Consider the following 22,887-nt stretch of genomic DNA (forward strand, 5'->3'; position numbering starts at 1 on the left):
TTTTTATGAAAACAATCTAACATTTGTTGGATTAAAAACATTGTGCACTTTTCTATAAATAATATAAATCTATCAAAATCGTATAAAAATGTGTAAAGTTTCTAAAAAATAGTTTGGTCGAATTGTAGCTTTCTTGTGATACTATTAGTTTAATCATGTGATTATTTATTTATAGGAGGCTATGGGCACTCTAATTTCAAAATATTGGATTATTAGGATAAATTGGGCAATATTCACCTCAATACTCCACAGGAAATGGACAAATTTATAAAAACTACACACAAAGAAACAAAAATTGTTTTTTTTTTCGTACACATACTGTAAAAAAACTGTTTGAAATATAAAAAACCTGCAATATATAAAGAACACATAAAAACTAAAAATCACGGTAATAGTTATTTCTTTCATCGTATTATAAACGGCTTTCCGCGGATATAGAATGTACAATTATAAGATTAAAACCAGTTTTTTAGCCCCGTGGTGCCGAAGGCACGGGCTAAAAAAACTGGTTTTAATCTTATGATTGTACATTTTTATATTCGTAAAAAGCTGGATATAATACGATGCTAGACATAGTTTTTTCCTATGGATGAGAACCGGTTCCTATCCACCGGATTCGAATGAATACGAGAAAATATATATATAAATTTCATAATACGATGCTGTGAGTATTGGTTTAAAAAATATGACGTAACAAAAAAAATTAGCCAATGAGAGTCCACTACGCATGCCGCCATTGGTCAATAACGGCCTTTCATTGGCTAATTTTTTTTGTTACGTCATATTTTTTAAACCAATACTCACAGCATCCATAATACCTACAATACTCAATGAAAAATTTTGTAATGTTTCAATTGGGGGATAAGTTAAATATCTTTGCTTGTCCTATCCCTTGTCTCCTGGTGTGCAGTGTATGTGAGTGAGTCATACACAGCCGATGCTGATACAAGGGGATAAGATGGGTTTTTACCCCCCCCCCCCAATTTTTTTTGTGCATATCTATTATTTTTTTATATTTTACCGTGTATATTTGTAAGAAATGCTTACAAAGCCTACAATAAATGTAGCGCATTTAGTATGAATAAATAGAATATTAGGTTAGAATATACAAAAATTATTCACTATACACACCGTCCAACATTTTACAATTTTTACTTCATAAACATATTGGATTAATTTTATATCTGCATGTTATATGCTTAAACTATTTTTTAACCTTTAAATATTTATTTCAAATAAGAAATTATATCCAAACATAGATTAAACATTGAGATATTACATAACAAGGATGACAACATCCATAAAAGCGAAGCACTGAAACGATAGGACAAACGGACATTAACACTTGTATAGTTTCTAAACTGAATTATAAGAATATAAAAGTATAAGAGTCGAAGCAAAATTGTAAGTAAATTTGTTGAAAAACTTCTTGATACAGGATAATGTTTATTGAGTTTATGGACATACTTACATTTTTAGGATTTGATTATAGAGTTGCTTCGCTTAAAATATTGTTCTTTATTGTCCCAGGAATCAATATACCAAAAATCAGATCAAACGGATAAATAGATGACATAAAAATTTGCTGTTAAAAAATTAGAAAAATCAATATGTTTAAAATGGACGTACGGACATTCTGGTAATGATTATAGAGTTGCTACGCTTTTTAAATCGTACCTAACTACTACAGGAATCATCATGCAAAGTTTGAAATCTATAGGACAATTCTAACATGCCTAAATTAACGAATAAAAGCTATCTATATCGGACGGACGGACAGACGGACGTACGGACGGACCGACCCTAATTATAGAAAAGCTTCGCTTTTAATAATTATATTAGATAGATTTTAATTAGGGTTGGACCTACGGCACCCCTAAATTCGTTTAGGGGTGGGGGTAATTATGATTACTACTTTACAGAGAAAGAACAGATTAATTTGGCATAAAACTATTTTTGTTTGCTCATTTCTACTTAATCTTTGTTGTATTTTCTTATCTGATCTTGTGACCTAATTAAATAATGTAAAGAATTTTATTAGTGATCACTTCAACGTATGTAGTATATTATTTTCAAATCAACATATATTAACAGCATAAGTATATAGTTCTTTGGTTCACTCCTGTAGTTACGTATCTGATTTATTTGCTACTTGCGCTTACACCCCTAGAGGCCCCCTGGGACACGAAAAATGTTTTCTTTTCAATCAATGTTTACTAAAAAATATCTAAACTATCGCTTTTTTATTAGTGGTGGTTTCGCTTGGGAGGGTGATGTTACCCTACCCCAAAATAGTTATAAAACTTTCCAGGATGATAATCTACACTATAAAGGAGAGCCGAATCAGTTCCGCGGTTTGCGAGATCCTTTGGTACAATCAGACATACACACAGACAGAGATCTTTTTTACTTGATTATAAGGATTGTGTCTCTTTATCACTAAGAAACACCTTGCGAAAGTGAATGCACATCCTGATAGTAAGCTAAGCCATATTACATAATTGTTTTATAAGAGAGCCAAAATATTCCTTTTATCTGTTGTTCTGGCCACACATATACAATCATATATGAATTTCAAGTTCTTTATTTTATCCTAGCGGCTATGGCCCTAGAGGCCTCTAGGGAAACTTGAGGCAAGAGGGTAGGGAGGGAAGTTACCTTCCTTTTATTTTTAGTTTTAAAAATAAAAAGCATAAAAATTATTTCTAAGGGCGATTTCTCTTGAAAGGGTGATGATACCATATACAAAATAGTTATAAACCTTCCCAGGACTCATGAGAAGCTACACCTTAATGGAGAATCATATCAGATCAGTAGTTAGTAAGATACTTTGGTACAAATAGCCGGATATACATCCTATTACTTTTATATAAGGACAAGAGAATGATTGATCAAGTCTGAATAAACAGGCGCAACTTATCACCATTTCAAATGTGACTTTCTGACATAGGTCGCATAATCAAAACGTATATTGTCTGTAAATATTATATTTCAAAACTCGTAACCCTCCTTGAAACAATTGTTGTTGTAGTAATTTGTAAGAAGACTGAAATTTGCGTTTTTAATTGTATATTAAGAGTTTATCTATATATATGTATACGTTTAAAAAGATTGTATATTAAGAGTTTAAAAGATCTTTTAACAAATTTTCCTTACTTAGTGTTCCATATTAATTAACGATATGGAAATAAAAATCCTCTAAAAATGTATTCCACAAAATAATATTCCGCCACCATTATATAATTAAAATTCTTATATAACTGTCCTTGTCCTGGCTACTAGTCTGTATAAGTATGTATGTTTGTGTGTGTGTGTGCGGGTATGTGTTGTATCAAGGATGGAGGAGACAGTGTCAATTGGCAATTTATCTACAACCCTTTCCTCCACTCGATACAATATATACCACCTACAAAAACCATGATTCCAACAGTAATAATTCGTATCAATATAATTTTGTCTTTCTTTGTCCCACCCTGCAGCCCTGTGTTGTTTATTGTAAATATTTGTGTGCTTCCTCGTTGCCAAATATATAATTGATTACTGTCTTAATACCAACTTGGCAAATATGCATGCTCTGCACATTGATAGGTCAACAGACAATATAACTTTTCCCGTATTTCTGTATGTGATCAGCAGAAAAATTATGACCATAAGTAGAACTACCCAAGAAATAGGTATATGTCTATTTGAGATATGTTAACCTTTGTGATAAATTTGCATAACTTTGTGTTTGATGTTCGGGCCATTACATGAAAAGCTTTCAATGAATTCATGCATTTTTTTCCAGTCCCTTTTACATCTTGTAAAAAAGAGTTAGGTAACTATATATATAAATAATATGTATAAAGATGAAATCTAAAATGTAATGAGTTATAATGCTAAGCTACTTAGTAATGTATTTGCCCTTGTATCAATCTTACATTAATCATGAGATAACAAGGATTATCATCAAAGTATTGTTGAATGCTATTTTAAAGTCAAGAAAACAGGAATTTGTAAATATAAGAAAATCCTATTAAATAAAAAAGTAATTTTTTATGTATGTAGCGATGGTTCTCCACTCTTCTTATACGTCCCGGGATGGTTTTAGGCTATTTTATGTTTATAAATAAGTCTGAATATAAATAGAGTATACCCCTTCAAACTTAGAGCCCATAGATGCGAGAGGCGAAGACGCTAGTAAATGAAATTTTGTTACAAAAAAAAACACGAAACCTCAAGAACAATTTTTATTCTTTTACATGCTTTACAAATTAACAAGCACAATAATGTTTATGCGTTGAAACTACACTTAGATGTAAAAAGTATAAAATATACAGGTAAATCTACAGGCTTATTTGGTATTGTGTAAGATGATATTAAAGCAGCTAATATCTAAACAAGCAATTAATATAACATAAAATTATAGTAAAACTGTAAGAAACAATTTAAGAAAGAAAAAAATGTACATATTACTATAAGGTTTACCTAATCAAAAATAGAACAAATATTACCCAATGTAATTATTGCATAAATTATATGTAAGTACAGCACATATATTGCATATTGAATGTAGATTACTCATTGCTCATTTGCATTTGTATGAAGTAGTATGAACATACATTATATTCACATTTGCTACGTGAATGAGGTCCACTTTTTCCTCAGATAATTGGATGGGTAAATAGTCCAAAAAATTAAATTTAGCTTTTAATAAATGTAATAATGCTTTATGGTCTAATGGGACACCTTTGCATAGAAAAAATGAATAAGATATATATAAATTGACATCACACTTTGTTCAGTAAAAGATTATCTCGTATTCATTCGAAACCGATTAATATTCGGTGGATTGGAACCGGTTCTCATACATACGAAAAAAGATTTTCTTTCATTTTTCATTTAAAGTTTTTAGATATCTTATTTCTTAGTGTAAAAGAAACCTTTTTGGGGCAAATTTAGCTTAGAGTAATTTATGTTTTTTCGTAGGGAAATAATGGTAAATAATGTAAATAGTAAGTAGTAAGTTTGTCTGTAGCTAAAGAAATTGCTGGTCCTCATTGGTTGTAAAAGAAGCTTTATATGTATATGTCCTGGGGTTGTTTTAGTTATTTTTCTGACCTCCCCTATCCTCCTTTGGAGACTATTAAGATAAATGGTAGTAGATGTTTTAAGCATATATGAAACATTTTTGTTATTGAACGAATTACAGCCATACAGTCACAAAAAATATCACATTAAAAATGCGGAAAAAAGTAGCAACTTATAAGCAGCCAGACTTTACTTAAACAGTTTTTATTAATCTTCAGCCAATCTGCTTTTTCAACAAACTGCAGCCGAACCCAAATTTTTAACATATAAATTTTATTCGTAATTTGCATCATCCGTTATGAATGATATATTTGCTGTATTAAATAAATTGAATGAAGCATAATGGGTATAATATATATGTATAATTTATTTATTTGGCATGCAACAAAGTAATCACAAATTAGCAAGGCATGAAACTAACCAATCACAGTCAATTACAAATAATCACTGCAAAATCATCAGTAAGAAAATAAAAAGAAAATGAGTTTTAATCATGGAGTAATAAACATTAGTTTTAACTAGGAAAATACTGTCCAAAACACCTCAGCAAAAATATCATGTGTAGACTGCCAAAATGCAATTCTAAACTAATTTAAACAAAATATTTACTAGTCAATTAACAAAGCAATTAACTATGAGAATATATGTTTGATAATGACCAAAAAGCGTAATTTATCAATAAAAAGGACTAAACTCTGACTATTATCCAACTTATAATTTAATATTTTTTTAGATCCAATATTAAAAGATTTTTATATGGATGTAATACTGTAATAATTAGATGCAAAAACTAAAGAACGCATTTTACGTCGTTTGACCTAAATAAAACCCAAAGTCATTATCTATATATACTTATCCTTAAAGAAATACGCATACAACATCCTGCCAAATCGTTCAGGGAATCAGCATTTAAAAATAAGATTAACAAGATGATTATTTCATTTAAAAATAGGTACATACATAATCAAGATTGGCGTACAGACATTCTGGTAATGAGTTTTAAATTTTAAAAAGAATTCATAGTAAAACACAAGAGGGGGGAAACGTGTACATGAATATTCAGAAAAATATGTAATAGGTTTTCCATTACCATGCATTATTGCTCTTTAAGTGCACTTTTATTAATTATGCTCGAAAGATTAATACTATATGCAGAAACTAGCGGCTTCGCCCCTAGAAGCCTTTAGGGGGAGGGGGGGCGGATAAGACTTGTATTAATTAAGCTTGTAAGATTAATGATATATATAAACTAGCGGCTACGCCCTTAGAAGCAATTAGGTGGGGAGACCCCCCCCCCCTCCAACTTTAAATTTTAGTTTTAAAAAGTTTTTTTTTTTGAAAGGGTCATTTTTTCTAGAGGCCATTTCTGTTGTGAATGTGAGAAGCTACATGTGAAGCAAAAAAATATCGGATCGGTTGTATGCGATATCCTTCGATATACACATTTAAACGACTTTTAGTGAATATAGAAAAGTATTTTTACGTTAATGCCAAAAATGTGTGACATAGAAAATGAAATAATATTATAATATTTTATTCTTATTTTTGTATGTTTCATAAATACAAAAAAACAGTTTAAAAATGGAACAATGTGTAACATTTTATCATCATATTTGGTAATTTTTAATGAAAGGTATTATTTTGTACATTACAAACATTCTAATCCACCCACTCAATTTTGCCAGGGTTGTGGACACATAACATTTCTGCACGACTCTGATTGAAATTTCAAAGTACACCTTGTGTTATTAAACATAATTTGTAACTTTTTTCTATATTATCTTTTTTTTCTAATAATGATTCCTGGGATAACAAGTTTCAATATATGACTAGAAATATTATAGATCAATTTAGATGATATTATTAAATTTGTGTAAAGAAATCGACACTTCCGTGTTTTTTGGCCATTTCAGCTCATGCTCAGCCTCGTTGTCTCTAAAAAAAATTTATATCAGATTTTAGCCTCTTTTATTAGGTACTAGCCTACAGCTCACGTTGTTCGCTGGTCTGTAATGCTATTCATATATTGCTATACTTACTATGTCTGTCTGTTGTGCACCATTTTTGCTTTCATTTGCTTTGCCTTTTATTTTTTTAATTCAAGAGCTTCTGTAGTTATGGATGTTGTCATCCTTATTTATCTGTTAAAAGTTTTATTCCTCACCTTCTTCGCTATTCTGTCTAAAGTGCTTTGAAATTAATAAAATTACTCTAGGGGAAATGTTTATTTTCCCTTCTGCTATTTAATATAGAAGATTGAATTTTTTTGAGTCCAATGCACTTCTGCCCGCCTAACAGTCGATCAATCAGTACTGCATAAACACAACTTTATTTAATACTTATATTTGCGATAACTTTTATTTAATGAAATCTTCCAATTTTTAACATTTACAAAACGGCTTGCTGTATTGCATCAAGATCTATATAGGAAATAAACGTCTATAATTGAGCTCAAATCTTCCAAGCATATAGTGCCTAAAACTCATAGTACTCCAATAATCCCTATTAAACTCACATTGCCCAGAACAATAAGACCCATTATTCTACTTTTTGCATCATAAATTCCGTTTTTTTAATTCATGTTGCTATTTGAATAACATTGAAGTATTAGATTTCTATTCATAAAACAGAAAACTTAAATCTATCTATAATAAAGTAAATCTAAGAAAACTTAGTGTGGTAATCAACACCCAAGTTTATGTATCCTTATCCCTGTTCACATTCCTATACTTCTCTGGCTGAGTCAGACCTCCACTTGTAACCGCCATCATACTCCATCCTGCTGTGTTGAGGGCTAGTTGATTGTTGCAGGCCAAAGAGTGAATACGCTTCCTCCCGTCTGCACTCGGTTAGATACAAGCCTATAAGTCTAGGCTGGCGGTATCTATATTTCCCACGTGTTCAAGTACGTCGTTTCTTACCTAACTAAGAAACAGGACGTCCAAGCCTTTAATATATATATCATAATAAATATATCCTATAATAATAATCCCATTAATCTGCCTATTTCTAACCAGTTTTATATGTTTAATAAATGTGTATTTTTTAGAAATACTTTGTTAGATTATTGATTATTAAATTGTATCGGAGCTACTCTATACTCGTATCCGCAGTCTGTCTGTACATCCCCTCATACGTCATTTTGGCGCAGTCTTGTCTACCACTCATTTTTTGAGGGGGGAAGGTTTAGATAATTAGCGTACAGACAAAATTAAATTGTAAAGTAGCTTCGATTGCAAAGTGAAATTAATATTTTCCTGATAACTAAGTTTATTCACGGAAACGGTTTACAGTAACAATTTGTTACAGAATATTTATAATAATTATTTCGTGGCAAACTGCCAAATAAAGATAAAAAGGAACCCGCCTTTTATTTTCACACTAGTATTTAATTTCACACATTTTCATATTTTCTCCTTAAAACAGGAAGAAAGGGATATTCCCAAGTTCTTAAAAAGTTTCGTGGTAGACAAATCAGTGTTAACGAACACTACACTCCAGCACCATGACCGATAAGAAAAATGATGATAAACAAAAACCGCCGCCTCCGCCGGCTCCGGCCGTCTCTGGCACCTCGCAGCAGCAGCAGCAGCAGCAGCAGCAGGCTGACCCGCTTTCCCCTGAAAAAATCAAAGATCTCATATCGGAAGCGTTAAATGATAAGTTAAACGAATATTCGGCACATTATAGAGATTTAATAAAACAAGAATCCGAGATTATGCAGCTCGAATTAGAAACAAAATGGGCAGGGTTTAAGGACACAGAATCACATCGCAGATTATTAGCCGATACCGACATCTTAGACCTAAAACGCAGAGTATCAAAACTCCCAGCGGACGGAAATCTTGGCCCATTGTTTGCGGAAAAAACGCTAAACGAAAGTCTTAACATGACTCATTTTAACACCATAGGTGACGATTCAATTAATGCCACTTTTTATGACCGTATATCGGTCCAGCAAAAGATAAACGTGGTTGAATGGGTCGCCAAGGATAGGATGACAGCCCCAGGTTGTATGGCCTATTCAATTGTAGGCTTTATAGGTCCGGCGGATAATGACAATTGGATGAATGTAAGAGAAACTTCTCTAACTGAATATGAAAAAACCTTGCTAGAAAGGATTCCCTTTATCCCTGATAGGATTAAGTCGTTAGAACCCCTCCGTAAAACTACAAGGTCTGCACCCAATGTAGCAAATAGACCCTCTACAAGAAATACGCCAAACACAGGCGCAGCCGCAACGGCAACAACTAGCGCCGCCGACGATGACTTTATTAAAGAATGCTTTATTAAGGGACAAAAATGGGATTCCGATTTTGCGAGGGATGCCCCTAGGTGGGACGGTAGGGCTGATTTTGATAACTTCTTTTCTAATATGTGGAGGGTTGCAAAGACATATAGAATCTGTGACCCAATCCTTTTTAAGGATATTTTATACCAGCGAATTTATGACTCTAGAGGGGAACGATTAGGAGACTTAATTACGCCTGAAAGAAATCAGGCCTTATCTGCTTTAAGTTATTACCTGATGATTAGGAGGCTGGTCACTCCTTTCTCGGATCCAGAAGTAGCCTCTCAGTACTTCTACAACCTAAAACAGGAGACTAATCAACCCCTTGACACCTATTTTGAAAACAAACTTAGGGTGTTCAAACTCATGAATCCTGGTCTCATACCTAAAAAGAAGTGGAAAGAATTCTATCTTAACGTTAGCAAAAATCTGCTGTATACCAACCTTGCCATAGACATGGCCAATTATGTTGAGAGCATGCAATTTTTGGACGATTACAACGCTTACTTAAATAAACTTATTAATCTCGGACAGAGATACGTTAACTGGGATGGGTCTGGCCATATTAGCAAGGAAAACCTTTCTGCTTGCTATTCTCAAGCTATGGAAATGTTCCTACCTAAAAATTCTGCGGAAACGAAAAAACAACCCATAATCAGTATTATCGAAGATAATATCCCCACTAACACGGCAATGTATAAAGAAAACTTAACCGAAGAACCTGACGAGGTTCCTTCTTGGGTAGACCATGAGGATGATCCTATTGCTTGGGATCAAATCGAGGGCGTTATAGGAGCCTTTAATGGGAGGAGTAAAAATATTAAATGCTGGCATTGTAATATCCCTGGCCATGTAGTGCAAAATTGCAACAAAAAGAAAGCTGGGGAGCCCCCAAATCCTGAGTCCCGCTTTGGTAAAACACGGAGTAAATTCACGCCCAGAAAAGCTCCAAGTAATAGTAATAAAATACCTGAGCAGTATGCGCGTAAAACTATCAACCAAATGGATCAGGAAGCCAGCGAAGAATCTGAAATAGATAAATATGTTCAAGCGATTGTTAAAAATCACGTCCTCTAAATATAAAAGTGGATTTATGCGATATTAATTGTCCCTATCCCAGAAAATAAAAATTTGCTGAATGAGTTTCATATTTTGATATGAAAGATAAACAAAATATCCCATGCCAAGCTAAGCTTGCAAATTCCTTAATATCAAATATCCCTTGCCAAGCAATGCTTTGGCGCGAAAAAATAAAACAAATTATTGTTATTAAGTCTGACTAAGCAACACAAAATAAACTCCTCCCCCTCCTTTCCCTATCCAAATGTAGCTGATACAGGAAATTGGGGGAAGTAGGGAAGTAACCTGAGGAGCATTTCACATGCACTTAATATTTCCATTTTTTAAAATCTAATAGTCTTTATCAAGAAGCTAATAAGTGAATACCTATTTTCTATTTAGTAGTATTTATTTTTAATATTGCACGACTTATCTAATATGTAAATATCGTATATTTTGAATGTATATATAGTAGAATCTAAAACATTCTAGTTTAATTTTTAACCGCTAGGGGAACTTAAGCGAATTATCTGTATATAAACAATGATTTTTGAGTTGAACCCTCAGTATCGACTTTATCTGAGAGTTGCTCACTCTTAGCCTCTGATTTTTGTAGCTGAAATATCTCAGCAATTATGTATATTAACTTATCCATATGGATACATATTATTGCATTTTGTACAGTGACAATAATAGAACTATATTTAATTTATTATGTATCCGAAAGATGTCGCCTAGAATGCTACCGCGGTCCGTATAAGTAAATGATAAGGTTAAGAAGGGGGGGGGTCTATGGAAAATCTGTATAAATACAAGCAAATTTTCAAATCTAATTCAGTTGTCCTTCAGTTCTTTGTTGTTATCATTTACTCATTTTTTGAGCTGCAATCAAGCAGCATTTAAAAATTAAAATCTTTAATCATTTAAGATGTGATTAATAAAATCTTAAAACATTTCGATTAAATTATTTTCCGCTAGGATTACTAGCAGAATGAAATAAAGTTAGTTCTATTAGCTTCCGCTAGGATTACCAGTGGAATAAAAAGTCTATATAAAAGTGAATGCACATTATTAATCGAGGCCAGTTACTACCAAAGCAGTTACTACAAACCACATCCTATTTTTTTTAAGCTGATTTCAGCATTAATTATACTCTAGTAATTATATAAGCTTGTTCTACCCCATAGGTGGTAAAAATTAAGTATAAATACTAACAATATCAGAATAATAAACCAGTCATCATTGACCCTCTTTATTATATTAACCATATCTAATAATTTTTGAGCTATAATTTAGCGCTAACCTTAAATTATTTGTATCGTGAATCAGATACTGACTAATGACACTATATTTTGTATAAATACAGATGTAAGTCAAAAAATAAGTCAGTCTGTTTTTAATGTCTTGTTAGTTGCAAGCTGAACACTTATTTTTAAGCTACTTTGTAGCCCTTCAATCTTTTAAAACTTTTTAGTTCAGTTTTATTCCGATAGGTTTCTATCATATATCCAAGTATATAAATAAGGACCCGTATAAAAATTAAGTAGTTTCTTTAGAACTATTAACATTCTCATGCTTATTGAGACATTTCTGGAGCTGAAAAGCGCTTGATAAAAAAACTTAATGAAACCCAGAAAGCTATACAAAATTATTTTAACAATTAACCATATTGTTAAAACATTTCATTATTTAAAAAATTTCGACAGACAACTATACCTGGAACACAGGAAGTCTCTGTGTGAGGATTACCATCGTCTAACCGCCGAGGTGGGAATCTTGGAAAATATGCATCTTAGGCTTCGACTAAAAATATAATTTATTTTATAATGCCTATCTGTGCAAAACTAAAAGTTCTTAATCCCGTGGGGGGGGAATTCCTGCAACACGCTTTAGTGGATACAGGAAATAACTTTAGGTCCCTTATTTCTAGAGAAATCTTAGATGATAATAAAATCACATTCACCCCCGCCAATCTTAGCGCTCTGTCTGTAGATTTAAAACCAGTGAATATCATAGGACATGTAAGTTTAAAATTCAGCTTTGATGGGTCAGATAAAATATTCGAAGAAACGTTTTACATCCCTGAAACGACGTCTAAAATTATAAATCTAGGATATGAATTTCTCAAAGTTAATCGAATTAATTTATTATTAGATAAGTTTTCCTTTGAGCTCCCCAATGGCGAGCAAATCCCCATAGAAAATTCAACAATTAATATAGTTGAAGAAAGTAAAAACGTACCCTTAATTCCTACAAATAATGTTCATACGGAACAAAACTCCCTTATCCCGGGAATAAATTGGAGTAACAAGGGGGGTACTGGGACATTGAAACAAAATAAAACATGCGTAAAATTAGCAAAGAAAACAACATTCTTGCCGGGGGGGAATACAACGGTGATAATAATTCCTATTCATCAGAAAAATAGGAAGCTGTATATATCCCCAAATAATTCTAAAATGACAAGCCATAACGGCTTAATGCTTATGGAGGGTATTTATAATGTAAATGAGAAAGGAGAATGTTGGGTAAATTTTGTTAATTTAGCAGGAAAAAATATTACCTTATTGGATAACGTTAAAGTTGGATACTGCTTTGAATTCGAATCAGATCCCCCAAATTCCTGCAATAAAAGTATTAATCAAATAAATGAATTATCAGGAACTACACTTCTTAAAAGAATTAAATTCATTAAAGAAAAATTAGATTTAGAAAATAGTGATCTTATCAAAGATAACCCAGGGATGAAGGAAAAGGTAATAAAATTATGCCTTGATCATTTTGATATATTTTCGGCTGACGATGCCGATATCGGTAACTGTGACCTCTTACAGTATAAAATAGACTTGATCCCCGGGGCTAAACCTATTAAGGCTAGAAACATTCAGTTAAACCCATTATACGAAGCCAAATTAAAAGAACAAATTGAAAATTGGCTAAGGGGGGGCGTCATTGAGGAGGGCTACAGCGAGTGGTCCTCCCCAATCTTTGCGGTAAAGAAAAAACCGACGGCTGGGGGGGAAGGCAAGCTTAGGTTCGTTATCGACTTTCGTGCGCTTAATAGTGTAACACGAAAAATTAATTGGCCCCTTCCCCTGATTTCTAGTAATTTAGAAAAATTAGGCACTGGTAATGTATTTACCACCCTCGATTTGACTAGCGCATTCCATGCGCTAGCCATTTCGAAGGAAAGTAAACACTTGACCGCGTTCACAGCCCTTAACAGGCAGTATCTTTTCAAGAAACTGCCGTTTGGACTGTGTAACGCGCCAAGTGTTTTCTGCCACTTGATGGACAAAGTCCTAACCCTTATCCCTGGCTTATATGAATTTATAATATCTTACCTTGATGATCTTATCATATTCTCAAAGAATGTTGAGGAACATCTGAGACATCTCAGAAAACTCTTCGGAGTCCTAAAAATAGCAAAACTTAAGTTAAATCTAGCCAAATGTAAATTTTTCACATCCGAATGTACATATTTAGGTCATATAGTCAGTTCCCAAGGGCTTAAAATGAACCCCGAATATTTAGAACAAATTAAAAATTGGAGCAGGCCCAGGACTGGCAAGGAACTCCAGCGTTTCCTGGGCTTCTCCAATTATTATAGGGCCTATTTCCCATCCTATGCGAAAAATTCTTGTACCCTAGATGAACACAGAAATGATAAAATTATCGAATGGACCGATTCCCTATCAAAAGATTGGGAAAATTTCATAAATATGTTCTCAAATTCTATAAGTAAAGGCTACCCCCAGTGGGATAATCCTAACCCCTTTATAGTAGACGTAGATTTTTCTACGAGTTATTTCGCTGGAATTCTCAGCCAAAATCAGGGGGGGGTAGAAAGAATTATTGGAATATGTTCCAAAAAATGTAACGGGGCAGAGAAAAATTATCCAAGTTATAAAGGTGAATTAGCATGTCTAGTATTTGTTCTTAAAACCTTTCTTCATTATTTAAGATTCAGAAACTTTATTGTGCGTACAGATTCGATTTCCTTAGTTCATTACAAAAAATGGCAAAAAGGAACAATAAATGGTGTAACTGTAAGATGGATTTACTTCATCCAAAGTTTTGACTTTACAGTAATTCATCGAAAGGGTAGGGACCATTGTAATGCCGACAATTTATCTAGAGGGCAATTTTTATGCAAAGAACATAAGGAAACCGATTGTGAAAAATGTACTAGCTCATTTACCTTGGATCCTTATGAACAGGATTGCCCATACCAAGACCAGATTTTTGAGTTACATTCGGCTTCGGAAGTCGGTGTGAACAATGTTTGGCAATCTGAAACACAAAAAGATCAAGTATTATCTGAAATTCGTAGGTGGATATTCGAAAAAAAGAAGTTGTCGAGCTTTGAGAAAGCTGAACTAACCGGCCGGAAAGAGGTCCTTTTTAAATTAATAGAACATTTATACGTTATGGAAGGACTTCTAATATTTAGACAACCTCTTAGCAATGGAACATTCATTGAAAGACCCGTCGTACCCATTGGATTATATAATAAAGTTTTTGAATTGGCACATAATAATAGTATAGGTCACAAGGGGGTTAACGAAACAACACGCAAGATAAATGAAAAGATTCTTCCTTATAGGAATTAATAAGTTTGTCGAATCACGCATTAAAAATTGTATTACCTGCCTAAGAAAAATAGGACAGGTACCTAAACACAAGCAACCTATCACCCATTCAGCCATTAGTCACGAGATTTTTGGCCAGGTGTCAGTAGACCTTATCGGTCCTTTAACCCCTAACTATTTTCAAGGACAACATGTCCGTTACATATTTATACTAGTTGACCTATTCTCTAGGTATATTATCGCTCACCCCATCAAGGACGCCACCGTGGAAAGCACGGTGAAGGTCATCCTTGAACAGGTGGTACCCATCTACGGCTTATTTCAGTCATTGAGAAGTGACAGGGGAACAAATTTTACTGGGGAAGTTTTCAAAAAGGTTATGGATGAACTAGGTATCGAAACTAAACTTATTCCCCCAAGAAACCCTAATAGTAACCCATGTGAAAGGCATAATCAAAGCATTTATGCAGGTCTAAGATCCGATGACCGATTTGAAAGTAAAGACTGGGCAAGAAAATTAGCCTTGACCACTTTTGTAATTAACTCTAGTACGTCTAGAAGAACGGGGTATACGCCTTATTACCTCATGTTCGGCAGGCAACCAACTCTCAATCTCGATTTCTTTTCTCCAATCTTGCAGAAAAGGCAGGACATTGATTGCAGATCTTACTTGAACTACCTAAAAAATTTGGAAGAAATTATTGCACAGGTCTCCAAAAAATCTAAGATTTATTTAGAGTTTCAAAATAAATCTAGGAAGGCTTCATCTCCCCTTTTTGTTAACGACGTGGTCTTTGCATTTTTTAACCTAGTCAAAATAGGGGTCAGTAAAAAATTGCAATCTTTCTATGGGGGTCCTTTTATTGTAACAAAAAAATTCTCAGAGGCCCTTTTTGAGCTCAGTCCCTTTGGATCAAATCCAATAAAAACTAACCAAGTTGTTAGTAGAGATAAAATACGGAAAATTGATTCTAAAGTAGAATTATTGGGGGAAACACTTTCCTTTAACGTCTTTCCTATTGAGGAAATCGTCCCGTCTGAGGAAATAACCTTAGGAATAGATAATACCGGGCAAGCCGAAATAAACGATAATAAAGGTATGGAAAATGACGATTTTACCTACCTAGATAACGATGGTGACGATTTTATAGAAGGAAACCCTGAAACTAGTCAGGATTTACCCCAGGGGGAGGTGGATTGTGATGGGGGAGGGGATATAATGGAAAAAAACTCACCATTTGAGTCACAGCCCAAAGACCAAGAATCCCCTGGCGCAGATCGGTCATCCGGTCCTCAAATTCACGTCGAAAATAGTTTCTTGGAAGAAACCGTCCCGTCCGAGGCTTCTTTCTTCGCACAAAGACCCAAACAATCCAGCCCTGAAAAGGTTATTAACGTTAACAAACAAAGCATAGTACCAAAGTATATATTAGAAGAAGAAAGAAAAACTAGGTCACAAGGGGGGGATAACCGCATACATGTCCAAATCGGACTGCATAACCCAATTAAAAGGAAAAAATAAAATGTATATAATTATATAATATAAAACCAAGGTGGCAAATGTATATAGCTTAATCTACGTATGTATAATAACGAAAATAAACAAAAAAAATATATGTTAAAACTAACTAATTAACATATTTCAGAGAAAAACGAGAAGCATAAAAATAAAATGCAGCATCATTTGGCAAAGGCACCAGGAGCTCGAGGTAAATTTATTTTGGGATTCTTGGGGCTTTTTATTATTTTGGCAAAATCAAATGCGTCCGAAATAATACAAATAGATGCGACTCAATGTGTAGCAAACGAAAATCCGCGTTTGAAAATCTCTGAATGCGCTGCGTTTCTTAATATTACTAATATTGAACAAAAACAATTTCACCTGCTGCAAAAGGTTGAAAGAAAAATTATACCTGGAATTCGTTGCCACCTCCGAACCAGTACTCATTACTGGTATTGTGGCAGATATAGCCACATACACCTCGCTGCTCCAGCTCTTGTAGAGATACCGAACCTCGTAACTTATGAAGACTGTTACACCATGTCCAAAACTAAAATTGCTAGCAATGCTTCATTTGTTGAGAAAGCATATATACAACATGGCAAGCGCCTTATTGAAATTTCCGCAGAATTACTGCGGAACCGCAGAACTTTGCGCGACAAAATTCGCACCGTCTCTGAGGACTCGACCGTTGAGTTAAAATCACGAATGACCACGGTTATTGAGGCCACTAGTCGACTGTTAGACCAAAACTCTGACAGGGTAATTAAATATATTAATACTCGTTGTAATGTAATGAATGTACCTGGGCAGAATGTGGCACCCATAGAGGCATCTCTTCCTGCTGGGGACGTACCCCGGCCAGATGATGATGGAGTTGAGCTGATCTCCCATTATGGCGGTTCTGAATGCTCTGATGAGTACAGGCCCACCGATAGAGAAGGCAATCCAGAGGTCCTGGATCCTGCAGAGGAAAACAGTGACACAGAGCTCGATAATCAAATCAATGAGCTCTTTCCATCTGGAATTGATCTGCCTGTTAATCCGCAGGCTGGCGCTGCCTCTGAAGATCCAGTAGCCACGGCTCCCTGTGAGGGCATGTTAGCTCTCCAGAATGCTGTTGCTCCAGAGCCTCCAGCAGCTCCAGAAAATCCTACTCCCGCTGAACCCAATCCTGTGGATATCGTAGAGAGGGCCATGGCCGCAATCGAAGAACCTGCGAGTACCACATCAACCCGCAGAAGCCGGCGTGCAGGTCAACTGTGAGGGAATATTTCATATTCCCTCAGAGGGGGCAAGTGTGGTAATCAACACCCAAGTTTATGTATCCTTATCCCTGTTCACATTCCTATACTTCTCTGGCTGAGTCAGACCTCCACTTGTAACCGCCATCATACTCCATCCTGCTGTGTTGAGGGCTAGTTGATTGTTGCAGGCCAAAGAGTGAATACGCTTCCTCCCGTCTGCACTCGGTTAGATACAAGCCTATAAGTCTAGGCTGGCGGTATCTATATTTCCCACGTGTTCAAGTACGTCGTTTCTTACCTAACTAAGAAACAGGACGTCCAAGCCTTTAATATATATATCATAATAAATATATCCTATAATAATAATCCCATTAATCTGCCTATTTCTAACCAGTTTTATATGTTTAATAAATGTGTATTTTTTAGAAATACTTTGTTAGATTATTGATTATTAAATTGTATCGGAGCTACTCTATACTCGTATCCGCAGTCTGTCTGTACATCCCCTCATACGTCATTAGTTTTAAAATAAATTGATTCGTGCGACACTCTCCCGTAATGTGTTCAAATATTAAACTAAACATTTTAACCCTTTCAGGACGAAAATTTGAAATGCAAAATATTAGGATTTTAATCTTGCTTAATGATGAATAAATAAGCAAAACGTTAAATTGCAAATTGTTACATTGTTGGGTGTAAATATAAAACAAATTACTGAATAAAGTTAAACAGATAATCTAACATAAGACGTAAAAGTCGTAGTAATATTTATGTAACATAATATTTGTAGGAGAGAGAGAGTGAGAGAGAGAGAGAGAGAGAGAGAGAGAGAGAGAGAGAGAGAGAGAGAGAGAGAGAGAGAGAGAGAGAGAGAAAGAGAGAGAGGGAGAGAGAGAGAGAGAGAGAGAGAGAGGAGAGAGAGAGGGGGGGGGGAGAAAGAAAACGGAGAGAGAGAGATTGACAGATAGAGAGAGAGAAAGGGGGGAGGGGGAGTAAATATAAAATAATAAAAAGGAACATTTAATTGAAAAATAAGAAATTAAAATTTGTAAGTCAAAGAGTGAGAGTATTAAAAAAGAAAAAAAGTATTTAATTAATAAGATAAACAAGGATGACAAAATGCGTAAAAGAGATAATATTTAGATTTCACCAAAAATTTGAGTAAATATATCATTTAATAGCTCAAATAAAAGATTTTTTATTTGGACATACTAACGTCATGGTGATAATCTAAAGCAATGGTAAAAAATAAAGATTTTTACTTTGACTTCATTGCAGGACATAACAGTTTCAAGAATTTTATTGTCGAGATGAATTAAATAGGACAATTCTAATATGCCTAAATTAACAATCAGAACTATCTGTTAGGGACGTACGGATGGATAGACCAACCCCCACTGTAGAAAAGTTTTGTTTTTATCAAGAAATAAATCATTAACATTATACAACCCTTTTACCCTATTTCCTTCCCTCTTACTAGATAAACGATCTGACCAATAAATGAGGCCCATACTGGAAAGCTATGTAAGGAATATTTACACAACTTTTCAGCCATTAAATAGCAAATGAGAAAATCACATTTTCCTCTAATCATAGCCAACAGACGAACGGAAGGACATTTTGAATTAAAGATAATCTTCGCTACTAAATGAAAAAGAATTTTGCAAATGTGTCATTATAATCTTGATTAAAAATTTAAACCATCTAATTTTGATAGCAGCTGAGAAAACAAATATTTTAGCTATTAAATATGAAATCTTGATACAAGAGACTAATGGACCATGTGAATAATAGAGTAAGAAGGATAGTTTCAATTCCAGAATTTCTTTTGCTCAGGGAGGGGGAACATTTGACTGTAAATTACACTGTAAACCAAAGTTTAGTAACAACTTTGACTAAAAAACTTGATCTGTGTTTCGTCACTTCTAAACAAGAAGTGTCCAAACTTTTCAATCAACAGAAGGCTTACCTTTATTTATCATCATGGGGGATGTAAAATAAATATACAGATATTTAATGTTCTCAATAGCATTACAGACCAGCGAACAACGTGAGCTGTAGGCTAGTTTTCTGATATCAAAGACTGCTAACATTTTGTGTGAAGATTTGTATGACCACTGTTCTGATCATTGTTTGTCATTCTGTCGGTTATGCCCCTTTTCCTTCTTTTTGCTTTTGTGTTTTTAAGTTTACAATTAGGAACGTTGCTACATGTGGATATTATCATCCTTGTTGATGATTTTTAAACTCAGGGATCTTAGGAGATAATGTACTATATTTATTTTACATCCCCCATGATTATAAATAAAGGTAAGCCTTCTGTTGATTAAAAAGTTTGGACGAAACACAGATCAAGTTTTTTAGTCAAAGTGGTTACTAAACTTTGGTTTACAGTGTAATTTACAGTCAAATGTTCCCTCCTTCCCTGAGCAAAAGAAATTCTGGAATTGAAATTATCCTTCTTACTCTATAATTCACATGGTCCATTAGTCTTTTGGATCGAGACATCATATTTTAATAGTTAAAATATTTGTTTTCTCAGCTGCTATAAAAATTAGATGGTTTAAATTTTTAATCAAGATTATATTGACACATTTGCAAAATTCAGTTTCATTTAGTAGCGAAGATTATCTATAATTCAAAATGTCTTTCCGTTCGTCTGTTGGTTATGATTAGAGGAAAATGTGATTTTCTCATTTGCTATTCAATGGCTGAAAAGTTGTGTAAATATTCCCTACATAGCTTTCCAGTATGGAACTTATTTATTGGTCAGTTCGTTCATCCAGTAAGAGGGAAGGAAATGGGGTAAAATGGTTGTATAATGTTGTTAATGATCTATTTCTTGTTAAAAGCAAAACTTTAAATAAATATTTAAATAACAAGGAATTAAATAATCGATCAATATAACCCCCCTCTCTCTCTCTCTCTCCTTTCTTTCTCTCTCCCTCTCCCTGTTCTCTCTCTCTCTCTCTCTCTCTTGCTCTGTCTCTCTCTCTTCCTCCCCCTCTCTCCCTCGCTATCTCTCTTTCTCTCGCTTCTCTCTCTCTCCCTCTCTTCATACTTCATACAATATATTAAGTTAGAATAGTTAACGTCTTAGAATATCTGTTAACTGATCTATTCAGTAATATGTTAAATATTTAAACTCAATGTATAAATACACGATTTACTGTTTTGCTTCATTTTTATATATTTTTTACAGATTAAAATCCAAACATTTTTCATTTAAAATTTTCATCCTGAAAGGGTTAAAATTATTAGTTTAATATCTGACAGCTTTACGGGGAGTGTCGCACGAATCAATTTATTGTAAAACTAAGTTTTCTTAGGTTTACTATATTATAAACTTAATTTTTCTGTTTTATAAATACAAATCAAATACTTCAATGTTATTTAAATAGCAACATTAATATAAAAAATGCATTTATGAAGCAAAAAGTAGAATAATGGGTATTATCGTTCTGGGCAATGAGATTTTAATAGTGATCATTGAAGCACTATGAGTTTTGAACGTTATACTCTTGGGAGATTCGAGCTCGTTTATAGACGTTTATATAGATCTGTCATGGATCTTGATGCAATACTGCAGGCCGTTTTGTACATGTTAAAAATTGGAAGATTTCATTAAATAAAAGTTGTCGCAAATATAGGTATTAAATGACCTGTACTCTAGAGGGCTTGGTGTTGCTTGGTGTTTCTCATTGAAATATACATAGTGTCTTGATTGCGGTTTAAAGCGTCCATTTCCCCTATAGACAAGCAACCCTTTGATTGCACGACCTTTGTCTTAGAAGTCCTAGCTGTGCATGGTAATGAGTTACGCCATTTTGGGTCAAGGCATTCCCCATACTCTAACTATTAATATTGTGCACCTGACATAGCACCAGTAGGAACCATTTTTAACGTCTTTAGTAATGATGCGGTGTTAATTAAGAATCACCTCCCCGATGACGAGCAGATTCGCTACCTGTAGAGCAACAGTCGCAGTTTTAGGTAATACACATTACACACCCTAATCGTAATGTTATAGGATGATATAAAAAGACATAAGAAGAAAATATCAAATTTAAAGTTTAGCTTTCAGTAAAACAACAAAATATGAAATAATCCAACAACTGAAAAACTTTCAAATATTCACCTGATTTCTGAAAATTAAGGACTTTCAACAATATCACAGTTAATTGGTTTCAGACGTTTTTTTTGGGAGGGGTGGGGCGGGGGAAGAGTTAAAATATGATATATTCTTTTTGCCCAATTGGGCTTTTCTCTTCTTTTAAATTCAAACCTACAACTCGTACTGAAGGTATTATGTGGTAGAGTTAGTAAACCCTTTCATGAGTAATAGTGCGTTGAGTATTTACTTTCCAAAAATAGAAAAATAAAAATTCTTACTTATCAGCTTGCTCCTGTGATTCCCATTCTTCTAGGATCAAATACGAATCTAGGATTAAAACTCAAAGTTTTTAGATATCTTTATATAAAAGTAACAGGATCTCTGTCTTTCTGTCTGTACTGAAGGATCTTGCTAACCGCTGAACAGATATAGTTTTCCTTTACAGCATAGCTTCTCATAGGACCTGGGTAGGTTTACATCTATTTTGGGGGAGGGTACCACCACCATCCCAAGAGAAATTTCCCTTAGATAAGAATTATCAATAGGAAGGTAGGGTGCTGAAACTTTTCTGTTTAAAAGTTTATTGTTAATTAAAAAGATTCAACACTGATTTTTTAAAACCTTCCAATCAAAATTTAATGAAAGTCTATAATATGACATGATATTAACTTTTACCTTCTTTTTCAGAATTCTTAATGAGGCGGCTTCTGATGCAGCCATCAGCTTTCTAAGAATATTAATTTCAGATTTATAAAAATAATTTACATTTTGTACCAAATGATCTTGATAACCGCTGGATTGATATGCTTGCTTGAAATACCTGAGTTGTTGTCACAACACTTTTCATGGCAGCCTCAAAATCTGCCGCCTTTGATCCTTCAATAAGTACAATTTGAATCACCACCATTTTAAAATCTGAAAAATTTTAGGCGACATTTAAAAAAAAAAATTACTACTTAGTGTCTTGTCCTAAGGCAATTTTGTAACCAAGGGAGTAATTATTTTAGCATATT

At 33.9% G+C, this 22,887-nt stretch overlaps 2 long non-coding RNA genes across 2 annotated transcripts; both read right to left on the bottom strand.

Moving 5' to 3' along the window:
• Window positions 1-6,423: 6,423 nt before the first annotated feature.
• On the bottom strand, window positions 6,424-22,855 carry LOC145315162 (uncharacterized). The gene is made up of 4 exons (XR_013877967.1): window positions 22,695-22,855; window positions 22,550-22,601; window positions 22,153-22,201; window positions 6,424-7,005 (listed from the first exon to the last, which is right to left on the bottom strand). It is a non-coding gene; the product is annotated as an uncharacterized LOC145315162 (long non-coding RNA).
• On the bottom strand, window positions 8,471-11,288 carry LOC145313699 (uncharacterized). Its single transcript, XR_013877470.1, has 2 exons — window positions 9,596-11,288; window positions 8,471-8,690 (listed from the first exon to the last, which is right to left on the bottom strand). It is a non-coding gene; the product is annotated as an uncharacterized LOC145313699 (long non-coding RNA).
• Window positions 22,856-22,887: the final 32 nt, after the last annotated feature.

This window comes from Acartia tonsa, chromosome 3, assembly GCF_053477335.1.
Source record: "Acartia tonsa isolate MP-2025a chromosome 3, ASM5347733v1, whole genome shotgun sequence".
Classification (NCBI taxonomy): Eukaryota; Metazoa; Arthropoda; class Copepoda; order Calanoida; family Acartiidae; genus Acartia; species Acartia tonsa.